This window comes from Nicotiana tabacum, chromosome 24 (assembly GCF_000715075.1).
Source record: "Nicotiana tabacum cultivar K326 chromosome 24, ASM71507v2, whole genome shotgun sequence".
Taxonomy (NCBI): Eukaryota; Viridiplantae; Streptophyta; class Magnoliopsida; order Solanales; family Solanaceae; genus Nicotiana; species Nicotiana tabacum.
Window position 1 is genome coordinate 19,007,679 of NC_134103.1, and position 6,672 is coordinate 19,014,350.

The following is a 6,672-nucleotide window of genomic DNA, read 5'->3' on the forward strand; positions in this document are numbered from 1 at the left end:
ACTTGCACTTAAACCTTATTATTAATCTTAGGACTCAAAAGTTTGGAAAAATCTCTTATTTGCTAATATTAGTTTAATCCAAGGGACAAATAATATTATTATCCCTAAGAAGTAAGGGAAAAAGTAGGAAAAAGAAACTATAGGGGTTCAGTTTTAATTACAGGAAATAATGACGAGCTCTTTGTGGTTTTCTTATACTCCATTTAGTAGGAAACAAACTTATCTTTCCTCCTATTTTCAAATCTAGCCAACAAAATCGAAACTTTGAGTCACTAATTACAGTTTTTTTCTCCAAAAGAGAAAAAATTATTGTAAACATAGGCTTAAAGACACCTCATAGAGTTTTTTAAAGAAAAGTTAATTACATTCTTAAAATCATGTAAACCTACAAAGCAAGTTAAACAAATCCAGACACAAATTATAACCCAATATATAGGCTATACTTAACACATTAAGTCTAAGAATGTATGGAATTAAGACAAAAGTTCATATGCACGCCAAATGTTCGATCCAATTCCTGAGTTAGATGATTCTCCTTTAACATATAAAAGCTTGCCTTATGCCAAGACCGCAAACATGCTTTGCTTATTTTATATTCTCAAGAGAGGCGACATGAGCCATTTCTGTACTAAGAAAGAAGTGGTTGAGCCCTCACCTCTTTCTTTTATCTATTATTATTGCTTCTTTTGTTGTATGTATTAACTAGAATTTGACGATGCTCATCTTTCAATACAAACTATGCAGGTAATGATATATTCTGTTGATTTTTTCTTTTTAAAATTAATTAGCTAAACGTTGACATTGAAGTAAAGACTTTAATGAGTAGAGAAGAATAAGAGGTTGTAGAATGATCTTGCACGAGCATCGTCGTCCCCATCACTTCCTCATCCTCAACCTCTAGAGGAGTGGAAGAGACTTCTTTGTCCTTCTTGTTTTGACTTTTGCACTAACTTCTTCTTATCTAAGCAAATACTAAACAAGTAATTTTGGAGAGATCAAGCTTTCCCTATAAGTGAATAATTGTTGGAGGATTCAAGTTACAGGTAACCATCCATGTGATATTTTGAATGTCCTAAAACCAGAATGTGCACTGTCTTGGTAGTAGAGTATCACTTCACCATCTGCAGACCAATATTTCGGTATGGCTACAGTAAGTCAGGTCTCTTGTATAGTAAATAGTAAATAATGCAGTCCAAAATTCCTTGACACCATAATCTTTCATTACCCATGACATAAAAGTGCTCCCCTGCGCATTTATATAAGTATAATAAACACAAAGCAGTCCTCCTAGTACTGAAACACCATGTTTTAGGTAATTTATGTTGGAAATATTTCATGTTTCCTCCGGCAATGGTATCTCTCTGTACGCCTCATTTGACATATTAAATGAAACCATAAAATACTTGGATAAGATATCTATATTTACCCAATGAAATGCGCCATGAAAAAATATCAAAGAGTCCCTACCAGACACACTATTGCGAAAGCCACGAGGATGGTTATCAATTTTTCTCCAAGAACCAATCTTTAGTGCAAAGATTTTATTGGGTAGTTTGGAACCATAACCCGTGTAATCAATTGTAAGAATCTTATAATCATCACTAATTGAGTCATATCCCAATCCGTAAGTGCTAGTATAAGGTACTGGTGGAAATTTTAGATTTGGGAGTACTACTGATTCATTTGTGGACAGGTTCCACAATAAATGGTCACCATGAGACCAAAGAAGAGGCAAGCCATCGCCACAGCATAATATTATGTAATTGCACGATTTATCATTTGAAGGGCAACCAAGCTTTTGTACATCCTCAATCACCGGTGACAAAGAAGAACAATAATACGAAAACGTACCAACCGTTAATTCATAAGAAGTCAGGACAAATCGGCTAATAAGAAATTTTTGAAATTTTTGGTTATTCTTGATTCCAATGCTTCATCTTAAAGTACGGTTAAGAGATTAATGACTTCCAAAATTTTGAAGCACACTTGAATTGAAGAAGAGATTAACCTGCTAGGATGTCCACAATTATTTCCTCTGGAAAGTGGATTTTCATGGCCTAGATATATAGGACAAGATAAGTATTTTAGTAGTTCACTACACTTAGTTAAAAATGAAAAGAAAAACAACATTGTAAGTACTCATCAAAGGTCTCAAGTTTGACAGAATAAAAAATCCAAGAAAAATGGGGACATTGCCTAAAGTACCCAAAGGCTCAAACAAATTAAAAAGAAATCATTTAAACAAAGTGAAAAACCATATCTTGGGTATGCAAAGTCAGGGTATAAATAAAAAAATGGAATTTTTTGAAAGAGGTCACAGAATCCATAAGAAATCAAGAACCAACAGCAAACTAGATTATGTTTATACCCCAGGATTATTTAATGAAAATTCTCATTTACCTTTTACGGCTTGTTTGGATGGTTGTACATACCGTTTCTTAATATATTGTATTGCATTGCTTTAATGAAATATAATGTTCGGATAAATTGTATTATCTTCCATCATTTCATAATGTCACGTGCCATTAATTTGAAGAATAAATTTAAAATATTACAAAGAAAAGTAGAGTACAGGGTACACTAACTATTAAAAAGGTGAGGTAAAAGTAAAATAGAATTATAGTAAGGGCAAGATGAGAAAAAAAAGGTACGACCCGACCACACCAAATCGGTTACATAAAAGGTGTCTTTTCATCCTTATATAACAATGCATTTAACGATATGATATAATAGGTAATTAACAACCATCCAAACAAGCTGTTAGTTATGGGAAGAATTACCTAAGATTTAAAAGTACTAGCTAACCCAAAGAAAATAAGACTAGAAATCAGATTAAAAAAAATCATAGATGAACTAAATTAATTACAGAAAATTGAAGGAATATTGAATTTCAAAAAAAAAAAAATTCTTCTATATTTCGTGTGTTGGTCACTGTACAAGAGCATGAATTTATACAGGGAAAAAGAATCTAGCCTATAACTAACTTGAGCCAAGTAGAATTATTCTATTGCTTAAGTCTAACCACCTAAAAGATAAATACATGAAATAATTATTTACAATGTATAAACAGATGTAAAGAATATTCTAGTACCGGGCTCAACAATGCTCTGCAGAAAACAGATCTCAAACACTCACAAGGAAAAATGGCCCAAGAAATTAGGCGCAATAGCTCCTCCCAACTCGGTCCAATAACGAGACCCAATCTGAATTCAACAGACATAAGCGTGTATGTGTACACTTTCAGACAATAACATCAAAAACATCAAACCCTAGCTACTTCTTTGTCACTGACCTTCAGACCATCAGAAACATTCAGCGGAGAGAAATTACCACCAACACCCCCCATCAAGTTGGAGGGGGAAGAAAACACCCCCAACTTGCCCAAGAGATTATGCTGATGAGGTCTTGGGAGCGATTTTGTGAAGAGTTCCGCCAGTTGAGACGAAGATCGAACAAAAGAGAGGGAAATCAAACCGGACAAGAACTGTTGCAGGACAAGGTGGCAGTCCAACTCAACGTGTTTCGTCCGTTTGTGAAACACGGGATTTTTAGCTATATGTATCGCTGCTTGGCTATCTGAGTGTAAAGGAACCAGAAGTGTTATGGCAATAGAAAGATCCTCAAAGAGACGGACCAACCAAGTAAGTTATGCAACCACTCGTCGGATTGAGCGATATTCGGCCTCAGCAGAACTCATAGAAATTGAGGTCTGTTTTGTAGATTTCCATGAAATCGGTGAAGCTCCAAGTGATATATAAAAGCCATTAACTGATTTGCACGAATATGGACAAGTCGCCCAATCTGAATAACAAAATGCCAAGAGCTGAAAAGAGGATGAAGATGACATAAAAAGACCAAGGCCAGGATCCTTCAATAAATATTGAAGCACACGATAGGTAGCATCAAGATGGGGCTTCCTGGGGTCCTGCATGTATTGGCTCAAGTGTTGGACCATGAAAGATAAATCCGGTCTGGTATGTGTCAGGTAATTCAACTTTTCAAGCAAATGATGATACAAAGTAGGGTCATTTACAGGATCCCCTGTCTTAGCAAGAAGCCTAGTTGTTGGATCAAGAGGAGAAGAAACAGAAACCAGTTGCATTGCATCAAATTTCTTGAGGAGATCAAGAGTAAACTTCATTTGTGAAAGGATCTGTCACGACCCAAAATCTACTAAAGGTCGTGATGGCACCTAACACGGCCGTCAGGTAGGCCAATGGTGATTGATCGACTTATTTACTTATTTTATTACTTTGAAATCACAATTCTCATTAATAAAATAGCATGAAAGTTGGTACTCGTACACAACCCATGATTGTATTTTCCAATTCCTGTATATAATATAATTTCAAGGTGAAATGTTGATAATTACATGAACTACAATAATGAATAACCAGTAGGAACCCCCAAAATTTGGTGTCACAAGTGCATGAGTATTTATTAAAGAGTACAATAATAATACAACCTTCGTCTGGAATACAAGTTAGATGGGGAATATAAATAACTCTGATGGAGACTCTGTATGATGCGAATCGTAACAAGGAAGTGCAGCTCACCGTAAGGTCTCTGCAATAGCCACGCCTCTGCACCTAGAGGACCACCAGAAACATATACATAAACCCGCACAATAAGTGCAGCAAGTGCAGCATGAGTACATAAATCAACGCGTACCCATTAAGTATCTAGCCTAACCCCAAAGAAGTAGTGACGAGGGGTCGACATCGACACTTACTAGTGGTCCAATAAGACAGATGCAGTAAAAAGGTAAACATATATGGGGTAGAGTAAATAAACGAAATAAACAAGTATAAATATGTGGTACAATCCTCCTCCCAACCATAAACTCAAGCTCTCAATTAGAAGTTACCTCCTCAACGGAAGGTACAATCCTACCGAGGCGAACGGCCCGATCCCATTAGAAAAAGAAGCTTTAACAGGTCCTTAACACCACTCACCAATAAACGTGTGAGATATAAATTTTTAGGAAAACCTTTAGAGGGAAATGCATAGCACGGGAGAAATTCGTAAGAGGAGTACAATTATTCCACGGCTAATCCTGAAGCCCGTCAAATATCTACCATAGCAAGTCTGTCACTCTACACAAGTCTAGCCTCAAGTTGTAACATAAAATAAAGAAATTTAATAGGTATGGGGAAACTAAAATAGTATAGTTATAGCATGGCGGGAACCTAAGTCTACCCGAACATAACATGAAACTAACTACGTACAGACTTTCGTCACCTCGTGTATACGTAGCCCCTGCAACAAGTAGCATAAATCAAATATATCATCGAGGGATAGTTTCCCCCTTACATAGTTAGACAGGAGACTTACCTCGCTCCGAAGTTCCATAATCGGCTCCAACACTTCTCAAATACCTCAAACTGATGTCTGTCTCTCCAAACCTAGTCAAACAAATATGCGAAATCCAAAAATATATACTCTATTACCCATAATTAATCATTTATAACAATTCTCAACTCCGCTTGAAACGTCAATAAAGTCAACCCTCAGACCCACGTGCCCGAATTCTAAAATTTGTTGAAGATAAACATTACCCATAATAATACGAACTCAAATATATGATTTATTCCTATTTCCATATCCAATTTCATGGTAAAAATATCATATTCTAGGTTTTCTTCAAAATCTCACAATTTTTGTGTAATTAACTTAAATATGCGGGAATTACTTACCTTGCAATAGATGATAAAAATCTCCCCTTGAAGCGCTCCAAAAATCACCACAACCAAGAGAGAAATGAGTAAAAATCCCAACTTAAAACAATCTGCCCAGGTCTGTCATTCTTCGTGATCGCGAAGGCTAAATATACTGCCTCCCAAAATTCCTCTCTGCGTTCGCGGTCACACACCGATGTTCCGGAAGGCTAAACACTTCCAGGCCCTCAGCTCCCTTCCTTCTTCACGTTCGCGATCACTATGTTGCGTTCGCGTAGGACGAAAATTCCTCAGCCCAAATTTCTTCTTCGCGAAGATGTGAGACTCTTCGCGTTCGCGAAGCACAACACTTGACACCAACACCAGTAGTTGCAAAACGTGGAAAAATGGTCTAAAACCATTCTGAATCACACACGAGGCCCCCATGACCCCGTCCAATCACACCAATCAATTCCAATACCTCATACAAACTTACCAAAAGGTTCAAAACTCCACAAATAACATCAAAATCATGAATCGGCAATCAAAATCTTCCTTTCAACTTTCAAACTTCCAAACTTTGACGAACGCGTCTGAATCCTGTCAAAACACTCCTGAATGACGCCAAACTTTACGCACAAGTCACAAATCATGATACGAAACTATTCCAAGGCTCGGAACTCCAAACGGACATCGATAACATCAAAATCCACTTCAACCCAAACTTATGAAATTCTAAAACTTTCAAAAATGCCAACTTTCCACAATAAGTGCCGAAATACTTTCGGACCACCCGACACTCAACCCGAACATATGTCCAAGTTCGAAATTGCCATACGAACCTATTGGAATCTTCAAATCCCGATTTTGAGGTAGTTTACTCAAAAGTCAAACCTTAATCAATTCTTCCAACTTAAAGCTTCCGAATATAGAATTTTCTTTCTAAATCAACTCCGAACTTTCCGAAATTCAATTCCGACCACACGTACAAGTCATAATACCTGAAGTAAAGTTA

At 36.6% G+C, this 6,672-nt stretch overlaps 1 pseudogene; it reads right to left on the minus strand.

The window, feature by feature from the left end:
- Window positions 1–1,114: 1,114 nt before the first annotated feature.
- Window positions 1,115–4,141, minus strand: LOC142178043 (F-box/kelch-repeat protein At3g06240-like; annotated as a pseudogene).
- Window positions 4,142–6,672: the final 2,531 nt, after the last annotated feature.